Source organism: Pseudonaja textilis, chromosome Z (genome assembly GCF_049901715.1).
Source record: "Pseudonaja textilis isolate UNSWEBS1 chromosome Z, rPseTex1.2, whole genome shotgun sequence".
NCBI classification, from domain to species: domain Eukaryota; kingdom Metazoa; phylum Chordata; class Lepidosauria; order Squamata; family Elapidae; genus Pseudonaja; species Pseudonaja textilis.
In genome coordinates this window covers 30,358,910-30,383,532 of record NC_142008.1, presented here as the reverse complement: position 1 = coordinate 30,383,532, position 24,623 = coordinate 30,358,910, and the positions used below count along the sequence as shown (strand labels likewise).

Sequence of the window (24,623 nt, the reverse complement as noted above, 5' to 3'; positions counted from 1 at the left end):
TTTGTCAAGGAGCTGTGATTTGGCCACAGTTCCCTACTGTGCAAACATTCAACATAAAACCCAGGTTTACCTCTGCATACTGTATATAATGGGCCTTAAAAAAAAACTGCTATAGCAACCAAAAAAAATTCATATAGGAAAACTTTATAAAATATATTCTGTATTTCTGTTTTTATTCAAGTGGGTATGATGTTAATTATATACTGTATATGCCAAATACCTTTTGGTAGAAAATGGCAATTTGCTGGTTTTAGCAATGGATTAGAATGCATACCTTTTTCTTGTTTGTGGAGCTATATTCTGCATAATAACAGAATTAAAACTAAGCAAATGTGCTTTCATCAATATTAATTAAAATCATAATTAATATGAATACTCTCCAGCCACATATTTTCTTCTTTCAATCATTAAAATTACGAACAGCCAGAGTTTTCTAGGAGCCATACTCAAGTTTTAAAAGCCTATCATAGCCTTGAGGCCAGAGGTCCATGGACTGTTCAGGATCACATTGCACATTGTGTCAGAAGCACTAAAGCACTTCCAAGTTGAAAAGAATAACCGGTGATATCGTCATTGCCCAGGCAGGGATGCTCAATTGTGGGCTCCATTCAGGTCCTGGAAGGAGCTGGCGCAAAGGATGAGAGTCTCAAAAGCAGGCTTGCTGATTGTCAATCCAGCATCCCAACCATGTGAGCCACCGTGCTGCTTATCATACTGAATAACCCCTTGCTTATAGCACTGGGTTTTCTAATATCCATGGATGTTCTCAATGAAATTGCTCCTGGTTAATCCATAGCTGCAGCTATGATATGGATTAAAGATTGGATAAACGTGCAAAATAGAAGAGTATTGTTAATAGAGGGTCACGACTTGCAGAGAGGGTGGCATAGCTTTCTATGGGATGGGAAATGTAAACAGCATGCATATTTTCAGAGACAAATGATTAGAGATTCATTAATTTGGACATGGAACAAGACTTAAAAATCCATTATACTAAAATACTGAACTGGTTGTCAACTATGGAAGCACAAGTCTACCCAAACGCAATGGATCTGAGACAAAAGAGGACTTATAAAGACTTATTAGACACACAAGGAAGATTAAAAACGAGACAAGAATTACAGCAACAAAATATAAAGATAGGTTGGTGGCCATACTTGCAAATTCAGGAAAGACACAAAAAGGCTACAATTTGGTTTCTGCATGGAAAAGCATCAATTACATAAAATTCTACAAGAAATGGAAAAGAAAATGATCTCAAGAATATATAATTTTCTACTAGATTTTAAAATGGAAGAAGAGGTGGTCAAAGAGATGATGGTGGTATGGGCAAAAAATGTTGGCCATAAGATAGACCTGGAAAATTGGGAGAGAATGTGGGGATTAAATTACAAATTAATTACATCTACAGCATACAGGGAAAATCAATTTAAAATGTTCTACAGATGGCACTTTCCTCCTGCTAGACTGGCAAAAATGTTTAACTCAGACCCAAACTTTTGGAAATGTGGAAAAGAAAAAGGCACTTATTTCCATACCTGGTGGACCTGCCAGGAGGTGAAAAAATATTGGAATACAATTTGACAATGGCTAGAAGAAATCACAAATCAGAAAACTGAATTTAATTCTGAAACTTTTTTATTAGGTATAACAACACAAAAATGCAATAAAACAGATAGATATATCATGTTACTCATATTAACAGCTGCAAGGATTTTGTATGCACAACTCTGGAAAGAAAAAGGAGTACCACCAGAAGGCATGGTTATAAAAAAGATAATAGATTGTATAGAGATGGACAGGCTAACAATGAAAATAAAAGACAGAGAAGATTCAATTTATATAGGGCCTGGTATGCCTGGTATGAGTGGTTTAGAAATAAAAATAAAATAAAATGGCAATTAGGAAAAGAATGAACGAATATGGAAATATGTAAATATACCATATAGAAGATTGATGTGGAAGGATAAACGATATTGATTTATAACAAGAGTAAGATGTAATGGTAAAGGAATAAGTAATACATATACTGAAAAATGTAAGGAGATACAAAAGATGTCTTGATGTTGATAACAATGTATAAAGTTTTATTTTATGTTTTTTAAAATTTGGAAACTTAATAAAATTTATTTTTTTTTAAAAAAGGAAAAGTTGGATAATGAGCAGGTTTGCAAGGGAAAATTGAGTCAATTGAGATTTTATTGAAAACTGTATATGTGCATTGGGAAGGACATTGATCGTAACATTCCAGAAACTCTTCTGCTGGACACAAACAATGATCATTGGCATAGCAGACTGGGGAATCTTAATCTGCCCCCGAACCTTCCGTTGGGTTTTGAGTCACCAGAAAGACCAGGATCCTTACTTAAAGCCTTTGATATTCAATTCCACTGACCCAGGAACATTGGTCTGGAGCTGTAACAAATGTATAGCCTTCCTTTATAAGTTCAACTGCAAAAGAATTTGCAACCTGAATCCTGATGTTCTCAATGAAATTGCTCATGCTTAATCCAATTCTTTTCCACTGCTGTAATGAAGGCAAGGTTGTGGGGGGAGGAATAGGTATAGGCAACAAGGTGGTACATTATCCTAGTAGGCTATCCAGAGGATCAGCAGCAGATGTAGAGCACCAATCAGCTACCTGTGGTTATTAGTGAGGCAAAATGATAGAGATGAGTCGGACAGGTTGGCAATAGTGAGGCTGGGCTGGTACAGATCTTGTGGCTGCTGCTCAACCCCTGATTTACTCCAGGTATCAAATAGCCTTGGCCAGGGCTATCAACTCCCGGCCCGTGGACCTGATGTGTCATGTGCTGGCCACACCCACACCCAGTTTAGCAAAGGGGGAGAAAGACACACCCCTGCTCTTGGCACATTGCTGTTCTTTTGTCTTGTTTTCTTGTATTTCTCTCCCAAAGAAGTCTGTGTCTGTGAAACAGCAGTTGTAGAACTTCTTTTCATATAGCAGACAGAGTGGAGAAACTAGAAACAAAACGATGGAAAATCAAGAGGAAGTGTAGGAATAACTCTCAGTACTAAGAGATTTGTGAAGGGCCTTTGTTTGGCAAGTATTTGACTTACCTAGTACCTCTGAGACTCTCCACAACCCCTTCACATAGGAAGGATCTTGCACTTTTCCATGAAGAAAATGAGCCTGCAGGTACAAGAGGCCTATGATCCATAGTTATAGCACTCTTCTATTCACCTAGGCCTCCAGTCATATCTTGCAAGGGTGATACTTACAGGCATAGCAGAAATATCTATACAAACTTGAAGCAATCCAAACGAAAAAGACTCCAAGGATACATTTACCTATAACAGAGAAATAAGATGTCATGACAGCATTATTTTCTCATCCAACTGGCTTGAGGCTCAACATTAGCATACAGTATTAACGATCATAATCATAAAATATAAAACAGCAGAGCCACTGCAGCATCTAATTCAAGCATTTGTAGGAGGAAAGATAACCTTCCACTTTCCCTCAAAATGGAAACAGTAGGGATAGAAAGTTTAATATTAGCACTTTAGATGCTTAATTTCTACTGCAATTAGACAATATATTATGGTACTGGAGGCAATAGCTCCACATTTCCTCCTCTTTCCCTCTATCCCAAAATTACTTATTAAGAAATTTTCTATCTGGTGATTTCAAAATTTCCTAAGCCATTTCATCTTTCATGCCTTGATGAGTCCCTACTGCCTAGAAAATTCCATGTAGCTGCCAGGAGTGAAAGCCAACCTGAACTTCCTCCTCTGCAAATCTTTTAGTTGCATGATCATATTTGGGGGGGTGGGGGGTGGGGGAGGATGTGCATTTCATCAGGTAATATTTAAGATGTGGTTAAAGATGGATTCACATTTGGTATTAATATAGTCAGGGAATATCCATTGACTTTGAATGATACTTCCAGATCCAGACCCTGAATCATACTTACAGGTTCAAATAAATTGCATCCTAGAATAGTGAAGTATTTGCAGGTGTTCTAGTAAACCCCTACCCTAGTGAAGGGATCCCAGTTGATCACAGAAGGACAAATGTTATCAAAAAGGGAAAGGGAGATTAGATACTAATCAGTCTGACATTGATACCTGTAAAGTTTTCTTTATAAAATAATTGATCTACAAGCACCTTGAGAATAATGTGGTAGACATTAGAAGTTGGCACATAATCTTAGAAGTCCATATAATCTTATTTCATTCCTTTACAGATTGTTGTCATGTTGTGGACATAATATATCTTCATTTCAGCAAATGTGTGACAATATCCTCAATGGCTTTCAGATTAGTAGGTTGATTAAATACAAATTGGAGGACATGTCTAAAAATTGACTCCAGAACCAACTTGAAAACTGCACTCAGACAAAGCTCATCTATAGTTCTCCCTCAAACTGGAGGAGATATTATGGTTCAGTTCTGGATCCTATACTCATTAATTGGTTTGGTGAAGAGTGTGTTTATTAAATAAAGATGATGCAAAACTGGATGATATTGCCTAGTTTGAAAAAAACAAAAATTACAATATTATTTGATTAGAATATAAAAGTGAGTTGAAAATAATAGAATAGAAACAGATGCATACAAACAAGATAAAAGATAACATATTTGTAATATTATATATGGAACATATCTTGTACCTGATCACAAACTGTATAAAAGGCAGTAATGTGATATTATTGGAAAGGAAGTGGAATTTTAATGTTCCTCGTAGCCGCAAGCTTCCCAAATAATAGAAAATAATAATCTCAATATATCTCAGTATCTCTTGCAGTGGTATTAGTAATACCAGTGAATACATATTGAATTTGGATTCTTGCATTGAATTACCCTGTCCAATTGTGAAAATTTTTAAATTAAGGTAAACAATTGATTAATCACTGAAATTTTAAGTAACGTGACATTTAAATGCCTATGGGACTGACATGTTAAGGTGCATTTTACATGAGAATGTTGAGGAAAAAGTCTTACTGCATCATCTTATTGTTGCCCGAAACCTACTAAATTACTGTAATGTGCATAGTACATGGTATTCCACTAACAGAGGATAAGGCCTGCTGTGGGCTTACTCTTCACTAGAGTCCAATCAATGTTTTGCTGGCAGATTAAACTTAAGCATTCTCAGATTGAATCTGATTGATCTGATTCAAACACTCCAAGTTCCTTCTGCATGCCTCAGCATTGTTAGGGTTAGCATACTAGTGCTTTCCATTGCAAACAATAGAAAGAAAAAGGCCTACTCCCATAAAACAGAACTCAAAATGTCTGGCCTATTCATCGTAAGAAGGAGTATTCTACTACTCACTTTGAATATGAATCAAGAAGAATGTTGGACATCTGTCCACTGGTTCTGTTCCTGGTGGGATGATTCATGCAGCCATTTCCATAGCAAGCTGTAAATCAGATTCCCCTAGTTAGATGCCCTCCAAATATACTTGATTAGCAATTCCAAGCATTCCTACTTGGAAAGGACCAATCCAGCTTGAGGCCACTAGATTTAAATATAAGTTAGAAATATAATTTAGAAGAGATTGGACAGCCACTTTTCTAAAATGGTGTAGTGTTACCTGCATGACGAGGGGATTGGACTAGAAGATCTCCAGGGTTTCTTCCAGCTCTGTTTTGATTGATAATACTTGTGGCATATTTTGCAAGCATGCATTTGAGCTGGCCAGAACAGAATAGACAATTGAGCTTAAAGATGATTTCTTTGAAAAGAGGATTGACTCTGGCTTGAAGGAGAAGTAATACATCCCCTCTTAAGAAAGCCACCCATTAATCCAGTAGTACAGACATTTTGTCCAGTGTCCAATATTTCCTTTTGGGGAATGGTTGTTGAGAAGGTGTAGAAGTTAGTTACAGAGGATCTTAGGCAGGGGTGGGATTCAATTTTTTTAACAACCGGTTTTGTGGGCGTGGTTAGGTAGGCCTGGCTAGGTGGGTGTGGCTAGGTGGACGTGGTTAGGTGGGTGTGGCCATGTGATTGGGTAGACATGGCTTTTTTGCAGTCCCCCCTTTTGGGAGGCCTTCTGGGCCTCGGGGAAGCCTCCTGGGTGAAGCAGTAAGACAGCGAGGGGGATCCCAGCACAGCTGATCATTGGAACAGCTGATCATTGGGGAGGAATAAATACCTTAAGGAGTGACTGGGTGGGGGAGAACGCAGTCAGCAATGTCGGGCATGCACATGATGTCGCGCATGCGTGATAAGGACTGACTGGGAGGGGAGGGGCTGGCGGAAAGCGGCTGGGCCAGCCGGGGGCACAATTTGGTTCTCTGAACTGCGCAGAATCATAACAACCAGTTCTATAGAACTGGTCCGAACCAGTAGAATCCCACCCCTGATCTTAGGGAAGCAAATCATCTAGATTCTTTACCCTCAGGTTTCAGACCTGGGGGGGAGGAATGCACTAATAGATATAGACTATATGTGAAAGGATGTTGAGAGAAAGCACTCTGACCATTCTGAGTTTCATAGATCCCAACTCTATTTTCCCACCTTTTCTTGTACAGAAAAGGCTGTGGAGGTCCTTCCCTATGAGTCAAAGCTATGAGGAATTTCATGGAGAGAATTGGGCCCAAATTAAATTCCAATGAGGAAGAGTAACTGGTTTTCCAGAAAACATTATAACCAGTTAAATTCTGCTTGTAGCTCCCAGTGAAGTCCTTTGAAAGGAGAGGTACATGGCATTGGAGTTCTTTTAACCATCAAAACTCCTGCAGCTGATATTCAGTGGTCAGGAAAACTTTGCCCAGTTTAGATGTACGTATCTCTTTTGGGAATGGAATGATTTGGAGAGTCAGCCTCAATGGCATAGACTCAGAGTTGATTTATCAGAATTTGCTCAACATGAGGCTATCTTTGACATGACCTTTAAAAATACAACTGACCCAAATGCAGATGCCTAATTGGTGATGGGCCAAGTTTAATTTTAGTGGAATAGCAGTTATATTGTGAGATCTGCACAGGCCCAAATATTATTAAAAGTATTATCTATGAACCAATTTAAGGTTCAGATCCTAGATAAATGTGAAATTATTTTTTACTCATCAGAATCTGCCCATCCTATAAATTATACCTGCGTTTGACTCTGCTCCATTATGTGAAATTAAGGGAATAAAGTTCAAGGGAGTAGGACTTTCTCTGACTGCCATTATGGAATATTTTCTCATTTGAAGATGGCTCCTGACTTGTTATCTTGGAGAGAGAAGGGAAAATAGATACCTCCTGCCAGAGTTAGGGAGCCTGATTAATTATGTGCCATCAAGTTATGTCGACTCTTAGGAACCACATTGATTTTTCTCCATAAAGATCTGTCCCTAATCTGGCTTGTCAAGGCTTCCAAGAGTTCATCTCCTTGCTGTTGGTTGTCTTCTCTTCTCTTTCCTTCCAACTTTCCCAGCATCAGAAACTTTTCCAGACATCATGTGTCCAAAACAAGATAATTTGAGTCAATTTTGTGCCTAGAATGAGAATATTTCCCCCGCTTCTGCTCTTCTTCATGAAGCACCTCCGGTTCTTTGCATGAGTCGATATTTCATATGAATTTGGTATTGTTGTTAGTTCGTTGCCTAACTTTAGCACTCCTATATAAACAGAAAGAGAAAATACTGGCGATCCTCACTTGGTGACTAAAATTGTGTTCAAAATATGCAGAGATGTGTTTCTTGATTAAATTAGGGGTTATGATGTATTGTATGATTTATTTTCAGCTCCTATGTACCTTAATTTTTGTATTGTTTGCAATTGTTTTATTTTTTTAAAAAATTGTCATTCAGAGTCACTTAGTGAAATGGGGAAAAAAGAGAGAAAGAGAGGGAGGGAGGGAGACTGGCAACTTAATTAAGTGAAACCTAGTCGTACTTATAATCTTACTTCAGGTTCTTTCTTTCTTTCTTTCTGCTTCACAGCTCATAACTGTGGAGATTTGTTGTAAATTTATAAAATTCTTTTTCATCACTATCATAACTGCAGTCACTAAATGAGGCAGTCATTAAACAAGGATTACTCATATTTTCACACTAAGGGGAATCACCTTTTAAAACAATGCTGCATATTAAAGCGATTTTACTACATATTTTAATGTAAATTGTCATTTTTAGTGCAGGAATAAAACAAATATTTTGCTGACATCTACTTAGGGTCAAGTAAGAACAGAGCAAGATTCAGCTCCTTATTTAGGTTTCTGCAAGATAACAAACTCAAACCAGGCATTACTGCTCCCATTAGTTTTCTCTGAGAGCTAAATATGATGGATATAAGGCACGGAAGCTTCCCTTTGTCAATTTTTATTGAGGCACAATAATTTCTATTTCTGCAAACTGCAGAGATTCTCTGACCATGCTCTTTTTGTGCCAGCAACCACCACCTGATTGCATTACAACTATTTGCCATCTCATACATCTTTAAAGGAGAGATTGTTTTAGTTTTGTAATGTATATGTGAGATAGCTCTGGCGTGAAAGATTGAACCGGATCATATATTATACCAAACCACATATTTCTAACCCTGGTTTGTTGAATAAGCCCTGACTGACTTGGTTACATCTTTTCATTGCACAGGGTTTATATGTTACTTGAAGTCATAAACAAGAAAAGTACATTAAGATTTTATACAATGTGTAAGCCAGAGGGGGCCAAAGGTATCAAAGAGCAGGTGCAGCTGGGAAATTAAAATCCCATCGCTTTTTAATGTGTATTACATTGCATATCTATAAAATGAGTCAGAGATTTAGTTGCCCACTTATGCCTGCCATTATATAATTGATACACATGCATACATTCTTGTCTGCTCCCTTAAATTAATGCCTTGTTCCAAAACTGCAGGGACCTTTTACACCTGCTTTCCTCACTTACAAACCTAACTCCCAAGCAACTATACTGTTTCTGAGTTCTGAGAAGAGATCATGGTAAATAAGGGAGACAGCTGCCAATCTGATATTACACTGCTTAAAGAATGTAATTTTTAGTTGCACTTTTGCATGGAATAATTCTGTACTGCACATTAGTCCATTTCTGTCTCGCTCTTGACAGCACATTAAGAAGATTTTGAGACAGTGGAACTGCATCTGAGAAATGACCAATTTGCATGGATTGCCTCATTTAATGTAAAAGCCCTTTTCTATTTTGACTTTGACAAAGATGTGATTTACAAAGCTGTGGTAATTGCAAAATGCTATTATAAATCCTCTATCTCCATCTTGTGTCAATCTGTAATATTGCAGAATGCATCCCTGGATAGAATACAGACAGGGCAACTTTAATCAGTTCAGATATAATTATTTCTTTATTCTATTTACTGTTAGGTTCATAATGTTGTAGCCTTACCTAAAAGAAAAAAAACCAAGCTATTTTCTGTTATTGATGTACTGACTTGCATGATTACTTTTATCTGAGCAGTCAAAATGGTCTTTGAGAGCTACAGAAGGAAAACATCAACTGCTTGCAGGCACCCTCTAGCTTAGAATATCTTTGGGAAAAGATGAAAGAGCAGGAAAAATTCTCCAGAACAGCTTACAAAGAACTAAATGTTCTGTTTTGTTGACTAAAACGGTCAGAGAGAGAAGTATTGAAGAGAGATCCCCAAAGTGCTTTTCCAAAAGGCAACTGGATTTTCTTGTTTTTTCTTTCCTTTGAAAGTGTTTGGCTTCTCATCCAAAAGAGGAAAGAAAGAAAGAAAGAAAGAAAGAAAGAAAGAAAGAAAGAAAGAAAGAAAGGAAGGAAGGAAGGAAGGAAGGAAGGAAGGAAGGAAGGAAGGAAGGAAGGAAGGAAGGAAGGAAGGAAGACAGACGAAAGAAAGAAAGAAAGAAAGAAAGAAAGAAAGAAAGAAAGAAAGAAAGAAAGAAAGAAAGAAAGAAAGAAAGAAAGAAAGAAAGAAAATCCAGTAGGCTTTTGGAAAAGAACCTTTGGGACAACCATAATCTTGATGATTGAGAATCTTCATAGACAATTAGGACCAAAATTTCTATTGCTAAGCTAGGCAATTAGTTAAGTGAGTCATGTCTAACTTTTGATCTTTTTTGCCATGGCAAAAAAACAAATCACTGCTGTTTGAGGTGAATCATGCAGTTGTTAAGCAAACCCAGCTTGCCTCATTGATTTTGTTAGAAATCGCCTGGAAAGGTGGGTAGATGACCCAAAGATGTTGCAACCATTGTAAATACATTTGAGTTGTCAAGCTCCCAAATTTCAAACATGTGACTGTAGGAAACGCTCTAATGGTTGTGTGAGGACCAGTTCTAAGTAATATTTTATAATGCCATTGTAACTTTGAATGGTTGCTAAAAGAATCATTATAAGTCAAGGACTGTCTATATTGGCTGACTAAAATAGTAAATAAGCACTGTCTCAGTACACCACAATTTTTCAAGTTTCATGCTGTTGAATACAAGAAATTCCTCCAGTAAGTCAGGTTATTATTCCAATTCACCCAATAGGATCAACATTGATTGCTTGCAGGCAATGTTTTGGACAGATTTGTCCATATCTTTCTGGAGAACTTTGCACGGAATCAAAAAACTTTACTACAGATAGCTAGAAATAAGAACATTCCAAAGGAGCAGGTTACTAGACAAAAGGAGGTAAGAAGGTGGTGGCCCTTCTGTTTACATCCATGTGGCCTACTTGAATAACATCATGGTTGCTTGACATTGGGCTGGAATTTATTGGCTTAACTCAGGGATGATTCTAGAACTCAAGAAGCAAAGTGCTTGCTTTAAATCCCATGTTTCAACTCCTGATCAGTCTTCTGATAATGGGAAGGATTTATCCCTGTGATTCTGGGACAGATGCTGCCAGCCAGAACAGAAAGATTAGGCTAGTTGAACAATGTTTTCACTCATTATAATGCAGTTTTAGAACTGTTTGCTATGCCTCTTGGCATCAGAGAACACTTGGACATCTGTACAATGCAGAAAGTGAAGCTTTAAAATTAAGTATTGATAGAATTTGCACTGTTACATGGAATTTTGTGCTGAAATTGTGAAATGACAATCCTACAAATATGAAATGTACACATGATTCATTACCTGTTTTCAGAACATGTTTACCAGGGCCAATGAGTGTTTGCATATTCTGAGTATTCCAAAAAAGAACCCACTGAGTAGTGGTGGGATTCAAATATTTTTACTACTGGTTCTGTGGGTGTGGCTTAGTGTGGCTCAGAGATATTATTTGCTGGTTCTCTGAGCTACTCAAAATTTCCGCTCCCAGTTCTCCAGAACTGTCAGAACCTGCTGAATACCACCTCTGCCACTGGACCAGGAGATTAAATTTTCCCTCAACAAACTCAGTGACACATAGGATTAGACAAGTTCCTGGTCACCTGTATGGTGGAGACACCTGAGCCTATTCAGGCTCATATCTAGTTTTCAAAAAGAAAAGGATGGAGAGACTCATTGAAAAATAAGCCTCTAGTGGAAAATTCAAATCAAGGTCTGATGGCACAAAAATATACCAAATATTGAATTTAAAAAACTAGTAATTTTTAAAGACTGAGAGGAGGCATGATAACGGTGTTCAGGTATGTAAATGGACTAAGAGCAGAAATAATGAGTACAAGCTGTAACTACCTAGATTTTGTTTAAATGCAAGGTGAAACTTCCTGATTGTAAAAACCTTAGAAGAGTGGAATGGTCTACTTATGGAGGTTATGAATTCTACATCTCTGGAGGATATTAAGAAGTTGGATAGCCACTTCTCATGAATAGGCTAATTAGTTTTTCTGCACATTGTAAAATGTTGGACCAGATCAGCCTTGTAGTCTATTCTAACTCTACAGTTCTGGGTTTCTATAACATTCTAGTGAAATAGGCAAAGCTCTGATAATTTCAAAATGGGTGACTTTCCAGCCTCTTAGATTGTACATGCCAAAAGATTACAGAGCTTTGGCTCGATTGGTAGAGGGATCAGTGACTTTGAAGTTGACCAGGCAAAAACAGAAACCACAGAGATTAAAGTATGCTGCTTTATTATTGTAGAGTATAATAATATAGTTTTGAAAGTTGTCTAAGTTTATTTCTGTCTGATGTATGTTAAAATCAGGGGATATTGTTCTGAATTTCCTTCTCACCTTTTTCTATCTTTCAATCATGTAATCTCTTGTACAAGTTGCTCCTTAATGATTCTGATCAGTTATATTTTCTCTTACCCAGGTAAAGCATGTTGAAGAGATAGAGCCAGTGTGTTATATCATTTCAGAACATTTTGCAAATTACCTGGAAAGACCTACTGTGCTGGAGTAGCCTTTAAAGCACCTGCTTTTAGACTTTGACAAACCTAAGGTTACTAGTGAAACCAGGTTCATGAAATCTAAAACAAACTTTGTCCCACATGGTAAATGTTTGAAGTTCAGTCTATCTCTTGCTCCAATCTTTTGCAAACACAAGGCAAAAACTTCAACATGTAGAGGACAAGTCTCAATATGAAGGCTCAAAATTGTGTTTCCAAACTAGTGCGCTAAGATGATATTTGTGTGCTTGTTATATATAGTTCACTGGAACTGAAAATATATCTCTTTTCATAGTGCAGGTGCTCAGGCAATTAGAATCATGCTGCAGAATGAATCCATGGTGCGAGAAAGATAGGGTGGAAATAAAAAAGCTGGAGTGCTGTAGCAAAAAATGGCTGACACTGTACTTTTTCCCTTTTCCTTGCTGTTCCGTGCGCTTGATGCATCTGAAGTCTGATTGACAGGGGCTGAGGCATTTGTAAGGGAAGAGAGATGCCAATTTTTGTCAAAGAAAAATGGAAGTGCTGTTGCACAGCTCTGCTGAGTGAGATCGCTAAATCTTCAAGCTTGTTTTATAGTGGGGAAGCAGTGAAGCAGGAAATTGCTAATGCAATGTATGGAGGAGCAGTTCTACTGTAGGGGGAGACTGGAAGAAGGATACAAAGCAGTGAAGTTTTAACAAGGATTTTCATCTTCAAATCCACTTTCCCTGCATGAAACATGAAAGGAAAGTCACCACATTCATGGTGTGAATTAAGAGAAAGTGTCCTTCATAAATAAAGTCAGTTTAAAATGAACTATGAATCCCAGCATCACCACTGATGAAGAATGTCTCCTATCTTTCCCTTCCCTTCCCTTTCCTTCCCTTTTTCTTTTTTCTTCTTGATTCCACAAAGTTTTGTCCAAAACAATTGCAAAGAGCTTCATGTTTAGGAGTGAGGAGCTTGTGGGAAGTTTGCTTCATCACTGGTAGGATCATTTGCCTCTTCTCTGGAACTTCTGTGTACTTATCTGGGATCTGTCTGCAGACATTATTTAGAACAGTGGTTCCCAAACTTTTTCAGTCCACCACCCCTTGGTGCTACAAACTCATCCGCAGTGCCTCCCACCCAGGGGTGGGATTCAAATTTCTTAACTGGTTCTGTGGGCGTGGCCTGATTTGTGGGTGTAGCTTGGTGTTCACATGATAGGCTGGACATGGCTTGCTGGCTGGGCATGGCTTGGTGGTCACATGATCAGATGGGTGTGGTTTGGTGGTCATGTGATTGGGTGGGCATGGCCAGATGGCCATGTTACTGGCAAACCAAATATAAGCGGTCCTCGCTTAATGGCCGATTGCTTAGTAAGTGTTCTAATTTATGATTGACTTCCCCAGATCTACTTGACCTGTTTTTGGAGTTTTGACAGCCATGCACGCACGCACGCACACACACACGCGCACACACACACACACGTTCCCTTCTAACCCTGCTGGAGCAGGTGGTTGGACTAGATATCTCATTCACTTTCTCCTCCCTCCCTCTCTTTCTTTCTTTCTTTCTTTCTTTCTTTCTTTCTTTCTTTCTTTCTTTATTCCTCTTTCTTTCTGTCCCTTCCTTCCATCCCGGCTTCTTTCTTTGTCTATCCCTTTTCTTCCTTTCTCTCTCTTTTTCTTTCCCTTTTCTCTTTCTTTTTTTTCTTGTCTCTTCCTTCTCTCTTTTTCTCTCTTTCCCTCTCTTTCTCTTTCTCCCATCCTCCCTCCATATCCCATTCACTTTCTCCTCCCTCCCTCTTTCTTTCTCTCTCATTCCTTCTTTCTCTCTCTCTCTCCCTCTCTCTTTCTTTCTGTCCCTTCCTTCCGTCCCCCTCTTTTCTTGTCTATCCCTTTTCTTCCTTTCTCTTCCTCTCTCTCTCTCTTTTTCTTTTACTTTCTTGTCTGTTCCTTCTTCTCCCTCTTTTTCTCTCTCTTTCCCTCTCCCTTTCTTTGCTCCCTCTTTCTCTTTCCCTCTCTCTCTATCCCTTCCTTAACCTATCTACCTATTTTCTGCCCAGGCAGGCATGGCCTAATCTATCAAAGGCCTGGGCTAATACTGCACCACTCCATTTCCCCTTTCAGAGGCCCTGGCCCTTAATCTCCCATTTCCTCCCCCATGACAGTCTCTTTCGTCGTCCCACAGCCGTGACTTCACCTTCCTCCCATGGCTGGCTGCCAGGGAAGGCAAGCCAGGGCTGAGCCACTGTCGCTGGGCTCCTGCCAGACCATGTCACCCTTGTCACGAATACCTGCAGCCACCACATATTTTTTCGGTGCAGCTGGACTGCAGCCACTCTGAAAAAAACCACATGGCGGCTGGAGGATTTTTGTAGCAAAAATTACCGACCTCTGGCTTTGCTCTGCTTCTCCAATGTGCCACCTCCACCACGTTCTAGGCACCAGCCATGCAGGCTCACCCCACTGACTGCTGCAGCACTCCACTTGGATTTGCTTGGGCAAATCCCTCTGGTGCAGTGGGCTCAATGGGGTGGAACTGCAGGGTCAGTGCCAATGTGGCCACAGCAGCGCATTGGAGAAGCAGAGCAAAGCCAGAGGTTGGTAATTTTCGCTGCAAAAAACCTCCAGGCGCCGCGTACTTTTTCCGGTGCGCTGGACTCCAGCTGCACCGAAAAAAACCACATGGCATCTGGAGGTTTTTTGCAGCGAAAATTACTGACCTCCAGCTTTGCTTGCTCTGCTTCTCCAACGTGCTGCTGTAGCTGTCAACAATTATTGTACATACGTGGGTGGTACCACCCACTTTGAGAACCACAGGTTTAGAATATTTCTCCTTTCCACCCCAATCTAACCAATATAAGCATGCAATCATAGTTTGAATGACAGATAAAGCATCTAGTGGCAAAATGCTCATAGTCATGGCTTTCATCTTCATAGCTTTGCATATTATAATAAGACTTTAAATGGGGGAAGAAACATATTTTGGAAACCAAAAAGCTTTTCCTTGGAGCAATTGCTCAAATTTAAGATGTTTTTTTATCGTTACTGTTATTATTTTCCAAGTTGGCAAAAATACACACAGCATGAAATAAAAATATGGATATAAAGGATACTGGGATTTCCTTGCTTTGCATATGAATAAGAGGACTTGTGTTGGTTCAGGATCCGCACTAATATTTTTTGCAGATTAATTATTGGATGATATTTTGTCCTATTGACCAGCTTAATGTAATTATTGGTTGGATTCTATAGCCTACTAAATTTCAGCATTTCAATTTAGAAGATCTAAAGATTAATATATTTTGCTTCAAGTTCTTGAGACTCTAGAAAGAGTGCAGAAAAGAGTAAAAGATATTAAGTGGAGTGGAGGCTAACACATATAAAGAATGGTTGCTAGAATTGGGTATGATTAGTTTAATGAAAAGAAAGTCTAGGGATGATATGATGGCAGTGTTATTATACCTAAGAAGCTGACATAAAGAAGAGGGGGTCAAGCTATTCTTCAAAACACAAGACAGAACAAGAAGCAACGGATGGAAACTAATCAAAGAGAGAACCAATCTAGAGCTAAGGAGAAATTTCCTAACTGTTAGAAGAATTAATCAATGGAATGACTTGCCTCCAAAAGTTGTGGATATTCTAACCCTGGAAGTTTTTAAGAAAAGATTGGACAGATTTGTCTGAAATGGTATAGGGTTTTCTGCCTGAGCAGGACTAGAAGACCTCCAAGGTCCCTTCCAACTCTGTTATTCTATTCTATTCTATTCTATTCTATTCTATTCTATTCTATTCTATTCTATTCTATTCTATTTCTATTCCATTCCATTCCATTCCATTCTTTTTCGGAGACTATGAACTGACAGTAGTATTTTGAAAATTCCCAGTTTCGTGGTATTGATTTACAAGCTACATTGACCATTGAAAGGCACCATGTCCTCAATTTGGCCCTTTGTTTAGTTATAGGTAGCTTAAAGTAACCTGTCAAAGCTAGGTTGTTCTGCTATATTGTATCACCATAGTTGCAAGGCCAGACTTAACTTTACATAGAATGACACAGATGCCTTAGGAACAAATGCAGCTAGACAAGGAAAGGAAACTTTATTGGAGGGTTGTGTATTAGATCACTAAGCCAGCTGTCTTTGTGGCCCACTGCCAGAATAAGATTCCATATAAGTTAATGACCTGCACATAGAAGAAGCATTATTTGCATATTTCTCATTTCTTTCTTGTCATGTTGAAAGTTTGTTGACCAAGTTAAAAATATTGTCTTTCTTATGCATTTTGCGTTCAGGAAATGTTAAAAGAGGGCCAAATAACTATGAAAGAAATGCAAAGCATCAAACCAAAAGTGCTTTTAGATGGAGTACAACAAATGGAGTAAATTATTAAAATTAAAAGTTGGGATATCATAGCTTAAAAATCAGTGATATTAGGTTATAACAAAAGCTAATTAACTTACATTTTTAAAATGTGGCTGATGTTATATTATCTATTAAACATTTGGAATTCATTGATTCATGAATTTTGGATGTATCAGGCTTGGAACATGGTGAAGAAGATACAAGCGGCTAGAAAAAAAACTGCAATGCCAGATATAGAATCCTGGATTCAGAAAACATGTTCATTTTTAGATGGTAAATTGGTTTTGTTAAATACACAATTGAAAAACTGAGGTTTTTTTTATAGTAGTGCTATACTTTATATAAAAGTGGGATGAATTCTGTAATATTTTTGCTTTTCTTTTTCTAGCTTCATAGCAGTAACTATTTTAAGAAATAAAAGCAAGGAGTAAGAAAAGAAAAAATTATAAGGGCCATGGATGTGTGTGTGAGAGAGAGAGACAGACAGACAGAGAGACAGACAGAGAGACAGAGACAGAGAGACGGAGAGGTAGGGAGGGAGAGAAAGAAAGAGACAGAGAGAAGGGTGTATGGATGTAACAAATGGTAGTGTGGGAAGAAATATCCATCTAGTTCACTTCCAAGCCGAGAGAAAGACACTGAAACTATGGAGGCTGATTGGAAAGATGGTTTAACGATGAAGCTGCCCAGAACCCATGCCCACATGGGTTCTCGGCAGCTGACAACATGGAGTTTAGAGTGGAGTTTTTTAATACTCTCTCTTGAGCTTTGCATTTGAACTTCCTGTTCAACAACATGTATTCTATTGGTTGTTGTCAGACTCCCATGTGGCCATTTAGGAGTTATATAAGGGGTCGTAGCGGGCTCTATAGGCAAAGTACAAATCCTAGGTGTTGTCTGAGCTAAGTTTGATTGAAGTTTCTGAGGGTGATGCAGTGAAAGGGGCATTGGGCAATTCCTATTGTGGCTGAGGGCTAATCCTATATTTATGTAGACCTTGCTGCAGGCAATTTCAAAATATCCTGTCTTGAATGGATTTCTGCCTGTAGTATTTGCTTTGCCTATGAATAGAGCTACATAGATACATGACTTCTTTCAATAAACTCTTTATCTCTTAAGTGCTCACATCTACTGAAGGCTATTAAGAAAGGTGGGGGCTGCTTTCTCCATCTAAAAAACACGTTTCTCCATTTCTCATTCAGAGAAATATAATATTCTGCCTTTTTAATATTTCTCAAAATATTTGATTCTTCTAGGAATGAGTGCTAACTTTCTACATTAGTTTAGTGTATGGGTGTGAGAATTACATTGAGAGCATTCAGGTGTTAATTATACACAAACAACGTAAGAATGCATCTTACTGAACACTGCTATTTTCACCTGAATTTCCTGATGCTACAAGTGGTCCCCAACTTATGTTCAGTTACTTAACAACTGTTCACACTGATGAAAGCAATGGAGTTGATTGTTATGACTTCTAAAACAGTCTTATCTGTCATAAACACTGTAATTATGCCTTCCCCTATGGTAACATGACCACATTGCAAACACTCACTGTTTTATAAATAGTCACATTGGTTCATGGTCACATGATTGTAATTTGTGGCAAAATATTTTTTGCCAGATTCTGACATTGTTCTCCCGTTTAATCAATCCAAGTGAATTGGTTAACATAATGCATCCATTTAGCGACCACCACAAAAAAGATTATAAAATCATTTCCATTCTTGTGGGAGCATCAACTGATGGCTATAATGACTTACAACCAGATTTCTGGTTCCAACTGCAATCATAAGTGAAAGACTACATGTATCTGGTGGGGAGTATGGTAGGGAAGGGATAGTTTGGATAGTGCAAACTATCCCTTCCCTACCATACTCCCCACCAAAATAAGAAAGTTGCATCTGAGGCATGAAGTGGTCATCCCTGCAGTAAAGGATCCTAGAATTGAAAGCATTGAAGAAATGCCTAATGTATCTTGGTTCATATATGCTGAAAAACCAAGAAAAATGAATGAATTTCAATTCAACTGAGCAGCACTATGAGATAAATAGAAGATACTGATACAGGACTGTGCGCCTCCTTTCTAATATTAAAAAATATACATGCATCCAAATTGGTCTCTCAATATTGCCTATTGGCAAGAAAATGGAGCACCATTGCTATATCACTAATATTTGTTTGCAAAGGTGGTATTCAGCCGGTTCTGACCAGTTCTGGAAAACCGGTAGTGGAAATTTTGAGTAGTTCAGAAAACAGGCAAATACCACATCTGACTCGAGCTTTTACAGTATCCTTCCCTGCCACGCCCACCAAGCCACGCCCACAGAACCTGTAGTAAAAAAAATTGAATCCCACCACAGTTTGTTTGCAAAAAGCAAGCTTAATCAGTGCTGTGACTAGTTAATAATTCTGTAATCTGCAGCATTTTTTAAAAAATGGATTACATCTGGTGCACAACATGTATAACCAAAATGTGATATAAACTAATAGTTATGGTCAACAACAACCTACATGTTATCCATTTTACAAGAAAGGTCATCATCAAGTACATAATTTAAGGAACAGTTTGGATAAAGTAATCCTTAAAATACAGATTGTGAGTGCTGGCTAATGATCAGCAGGATAGAGGGGTTGTTTCAACTTCACTTCTGTTGCATGGAAAGGCACCAGCCGTGTTTTTATCCCTTGAATTTAGTACCTTTATATGTTAAAAGCCCTTCCCTAAATGCATATTAAAGGATTACATGAGTCAAAGGTAAATTTGCTGGAACCTCAGCATGAAACTCCAGCACAAGAAAATTACACAGTATACCAAAATATCAAACTTCAGCATCCTAAGAAGAAACACCCTGTCTGTCACTTTCAGGATAATGGCTACCCTGACAAATTGACTTTGGTCTATGATTGTAGCTCACTTCTCTATTCAATAGCAGTGAGTAATTGTTCTGTTACACCTCATCTCTGCACTGCATGGATCTTCTCCCTAACTACAAAAGACAGGAGGGGTGGAGGGAGAGGGAGAGGGAGGGAGGGAAGGAGAGCTTAAAAGATGTTAGGCTCAAACGGAAGGTGATGATATACATCCCCATCTATAAAGCAAAGGTAACGGGATTTTAAAAAGCACTTATTTAAGCACTTATTCAGGCTTCTTTTCATAACAAGCCAGACATAACTAGAAGATAGTAATTATTTATTCTTCGTTTTCATCAATCCTTTTGTAAGCCTTCTCTTTTTAGTCAAACGTAATAAGGACAGATTTCACGTATGTAAAAACTTCCACATGATATGTCTGAGAAGAATTGTTACTATCATTCATTTAGGATTGTTTGCCTTACCTTTCTCTTACTCTGCCAAGTCTAGTATATTGAAGGAAAATATTCTGATCAGCATTCTTTCCTTATAATCTCCACAGCTGTGTTCTTATAATGCACTTAATCATGGTTAAATGAATTATGATTTAAATAAACTAATACAATATTCTGAATTCACAGAACCATAACCTAATGATGTAGGCTAGAAATATCTTTCTAAAATATAATTACTTCTTATGGCTCAATGTGCTCTTCCTAGTAAACTTATCAAGTACTGAGCACTTTGCAGTTTAGAAACAAGAATGGGGCCTTAAGTTATGCAATTTATGTTAGGCCAGGGTGTCAAACTCATGATGACATGTTGTCATCACATGACTTATTGCAACTTTTTTCCCCTTCACTAAACTGGAAATGGGGGTGACTAGCGCATGACGCATCCGGCCCGTAGGCCGCAAGTTTGACACTCCTGTGCTAGACTCTTCAAACATGTATAAGTATATATATTTGAAATTTCAAAGACAAAATATATATTCTGAGGGGTAGTGAATCTTTAGCCCATATAAAATATGGCAATGAGCACTACAGATGACTTCCTTTTAAGGGCAGTGATTGTTGATAGGACAAAGAGGAAAAACATGCCCCCTTGGCCTTCACAGTATATAGTGGGTATCCTGGAGAATTGTGAATCTAGAAAATTTTGGTAAGATGAAAATTTTGGTAAGATGAATAGAAGAATTTATTTTTGTAAGCACCTGAGTTATATTCCAATATTCACACTTTAACTGCATGAAAACATTATTACTGGGACTTTTGTGAATTCTATGTTGACAAGACATTATATTGCTTCTTGCTCCTGATTGGAGCGCAGAACACAAATAAATATTGGTTGCCAATATTGTTCTAGGCAAATTGGGTAAAAAGGAATTCAAAAAACATATATATTGCCAATCTATGAGGAACATCTGCTTCCATCATTATTATTCAAAGGAAATTCAAAGGAAATTAGAAATAATCTTCATTGAAATTCTGTAACAGACATCAATCGTCAAATTTTATAATAAAATTTTGCTAAGTCCAGAATGACTTTTAAATTAAAATGTGTATTTTATTAGTATACAAAAATAATCACCATGTTCATTTGTTGCCATGATACCATGCCACCAAAGAATCTTATGACACTTTAAGCACAAATGCAATTGTTATCAAGTAGATTGTCATGGATCTTGATCAACTTCAACTTCAGGCATAGGTGTTCAAAGAAACATTGTGTACTGTCATGCCTCCAGAGTCTGAATCTGAGGAGGAAGATGAACAGCCATCAGGGAGTGGGAGAGGGGCTCCATTGGCTGTGGAAGACACTAGGGGAGGGCAAGTCAGGCTCAGCAGAGCAGGGAAGAGGTAGAACAAGGGAGAGGGGGGTTCAGAAGAAGACCAAGGGACCTACCCCCTCTTCATCCTAGGGCATGCAGGGAAGAACAGAGAAGAGAACAACATGGGTTGCATGGCTTATGAGGGAGGAAAGGGCCCTGATTACCTTCTCAAGGTACACCCGGGAAGGGAGTTTAAAGGAGAATCAGTTGGGAGGGGCGTTTGTTAGGAACAAACATTGAGTTTATCTAACATTGGCTGCTGTTATCTTAGTTCCTGGCATCCTCCCAACTGGTTGGATTTACTGCCATATTATTTCACTTCTGGAACTCCTTATCTTGCCCTGCCGGATTTATTACCTTATCTTGCTTTGTTGGATTTATAGTTTAAAGTTTTCTGTTTACACCATTTTGGATTGGAATATCTGCAGCCAATGGCAGTTGCGGGTTCCTGGGAGAGTTCTTCTCCAGATCAGAAGGTAACCGGGACATTGGAGGCAAAGTTGGAGCTCTACTTATTATTTGGCTGAGTTGCCTTTGTTCCATGCCCAGATCATCACATTTACTTTCAGAACTTGTATTATTATTATGGTTGGTCAAACAATAAGACAAATGTTTAGACTGGATTTTTCTCTACCTATCGATTCCTTCCCTAGAAGCTGAGATCCAAATGCTTGATAGTGTTAGATGTAGTTCCCCAAGACACTTTTCCAAAAAGCAACAGGACTTCCTTTGTTTTTTTCTTTGACAATATTTTGCTTCTTCTCGCTTCTCAAGAAGCTTCTTCAGTTCTCCTGGACGAAAAGCAAAACATTTTCTAGCTGCCTTTTGGAAAAGCACCTTTGAGACAATGATGGAGAATCTCCATACACACACACAGAATTATAGAATCATTTTTACTTCTATTTACTTCCATTTGTGATTTTATCCTGTTCTTTCTCTTCTATTCTGCTGTCTCCCGGTACTGCCACATCCATTATTCTGTCTTTTTTTGACAATTGTTAATCCTGGAGTGTTATGTGGCAGACACTTTTCTATTTGAATTCAAAAGTCCAAAGGCACTTTAATTTCTTCATTTTATATTATTTTGTCTATTTTGTCATTTCACCAATTTGTATTTCCAGGCAAATGGCACTTTTTGCAGATATTTCAGTGCACCCTTGCTGCTACCTTATTATACCATTGCTTGTAGTACAATCTTCTTGCAGCAGCTAGCCAGATAGTTTACCATTTCTTCAGTTTCTGTGCAGAAATGGTATTTGCTTTCTGTTATCTTCTCAGTTCTGGCTTTGCATGCACTTATTTTTAAGGCTTAGTCTTGTGCAGCCAGAATTAGCCCCTCTATCTCTTTCTTCAACTTTTCTGCTATTAGCCATTGCCAGATTTTGTTATCCCCTATACCTGTGTGTGTGTGTGTTTGTGTGTGTTTGCCATGCCATGTAATACTTTGCCTTGTACATCTATTTTTGTCATGCATGAATGATGGGGCCACATGTAAAGCTCCACTTAAACTGATTTATTGTTCATGTATGCATAGGAATCTAGTCTAATAAATCAACTATTTTGTTGTTCAGTTAGAGTTAATGGAATTCAAGAGGGATTAGACTTAGTCTGCTTGTGGCAACATAGAGAATCTAAGCTGATTCCTCTTTTGATTCCACCCCCAGGCTCTGCTATTCCTTCTTATATACTTTTTTATTCTTCATTTGGTCTTTCTTGTAGGCCACTTTGGTCTGTCTAATATTCAGTAAACCTTTCAAATAGCTTCACTGCATCATCTTCACTGTCTTCCAATGACTTTTTTTCAACTGTGTGATATACTTGCAACATTCTATGCCAACCTAAGCTCTTTGGTAAGTAACATCTGCCAACATCGCTGCATGGATGAAGGGCATGATTCATTGTCATTATTTTTCTGGTCTTCCTATCCAGGGTTTTCATTCTGCTTGAGTCCAGACCATTATTCCAACCGTATATCTAATGACTACAGTTGCCCAAGTGTTAATCTCCTTGATGGTACTCCCTTCACTGAATTTGGACTTTAGGATCTATTTTACTCTCACTACTAATTTTCTTTACTTTGATTTGCATTATGTTATATTGAAGGTCCCTCAGATATTTGTAATGATTGTCTTCATTCAGATACTTGATGTAATTTCTATAAGACACCATGATTCTTTTATTTTCACTATTTTTTCCTGTTGATAGTGAGGATGGCACATTTGTCCAGCCCAAACTCAACAATCTTGGCTGCATATACAAATGGTGTTCAGCAATAATTCTATTTCAGATTATGCTTTTCCATATAGCCTCAGATAATATAATGGAGGTGGAATAGCCTGGCAGATGATTTCGATGTTTGATACCATGGTCTGACTTATTCAATACTGTTGACAGAGAAATTGGTGCATTGGCAAACAATAGTGATGATAGTAAGTCTGGAAAGAATTTTCTCTTGATATTAACCTCCCAGTCTACAACCTTTGACCAGCAACTGGGCCTTCCTTTGTCCTATTAATCTTTGTGCAAAGCTTCTAATGTTTCTACTGACTCCTGTTATTTTTAGGCAATTGATTATCTAGTCATGTGGCAGAGAGTCAAATGGTTTCTTATAATCACTCCAAGCTATACTCAAGACAGCCTTCCTTCTCTTACAGTTTTCCAAAATCATTTCATCTTTTACTTTTGGACTGCATCAGCTTATACACCAGCTATAGACTAGAGTAGAATAGAATTCTTTATTGGCCAAGTGTGATTGAACACACAAGGAATTTGTCTTGGTGCATATGCTCTCAGTCAGTGGTGGGATTCAAAAAATTTTACTACTAGTTCTGTGGGCATGGCTTGGTGGGCATGACAGGGGAAGGATACTGCAAAATCCCCATTCCCTCTCCACTCCTGAGGGAAGATTACTGCAAAATCCGATTCCCTCCCCACCCACTAACCTGCTTTCCAGCACCGTCCTCCTGTGCAGGGCAACAAAAGAAGACCCAGCCAATCAGCTGGGACTTGGGAGGCAAAGAATAGATGGAGGCAGGGCCAGTCAGAGGTGGTATTTACTGGTTCTCCGAACTACTCAAAATTTCCGCTACTGGTTCTCCAGAACTGGTCAGAACCTCTGCTTTCAATGTACCTAAAAGAAAAGAAACATTTGTCAAGAATCATAAGGTACAACACTTAATAATAATCATATGGTACAATAAGCAATTAAATTATATTAGGAAACAAATATAAATTGTTAGGATACAAGCAACAAGGCTACAGTCATACAGTCATAAGTGGGAGGAGATGGATGAAAGGAAGTATAGGAGGATTAATAGTAATAGTAATGCAGACCTAGTAAATAGTTGGACAGTGTTGACGGAATTATTTGTTTAACAGAGTGAT

General features: G+C 38.2%; 1 long non-coding RNA gene across 1 annotated transcript in view; it reads right to left on the bottom strand.

The window, feature by feature from the left end:
- Positions 1-1,623: 1,623 nt before the first annotated feature.
- The window catches only part of LOC148123957 (uncharacterized), a 64,626-nt gene continuing 41,626 nt past the window's right edge, over positions 1,624-24,623 (bottom strand). The window contains exons 4-6 of the long non-coding RNA XR_015740401.1: positions 24,182-24,369; positions 3,082-3,312; positions 1,624-2,982 (exon numbers count right to left, since the gene is read on the bottom strand). This is a non-coding gene — a long non-coding RNA (uncharacterized LOC148123957). The remainder of the gene's footprint in view (positions 2,983-3,081; positions 3,313-24,181; positions 24,370-24,623) is intronic.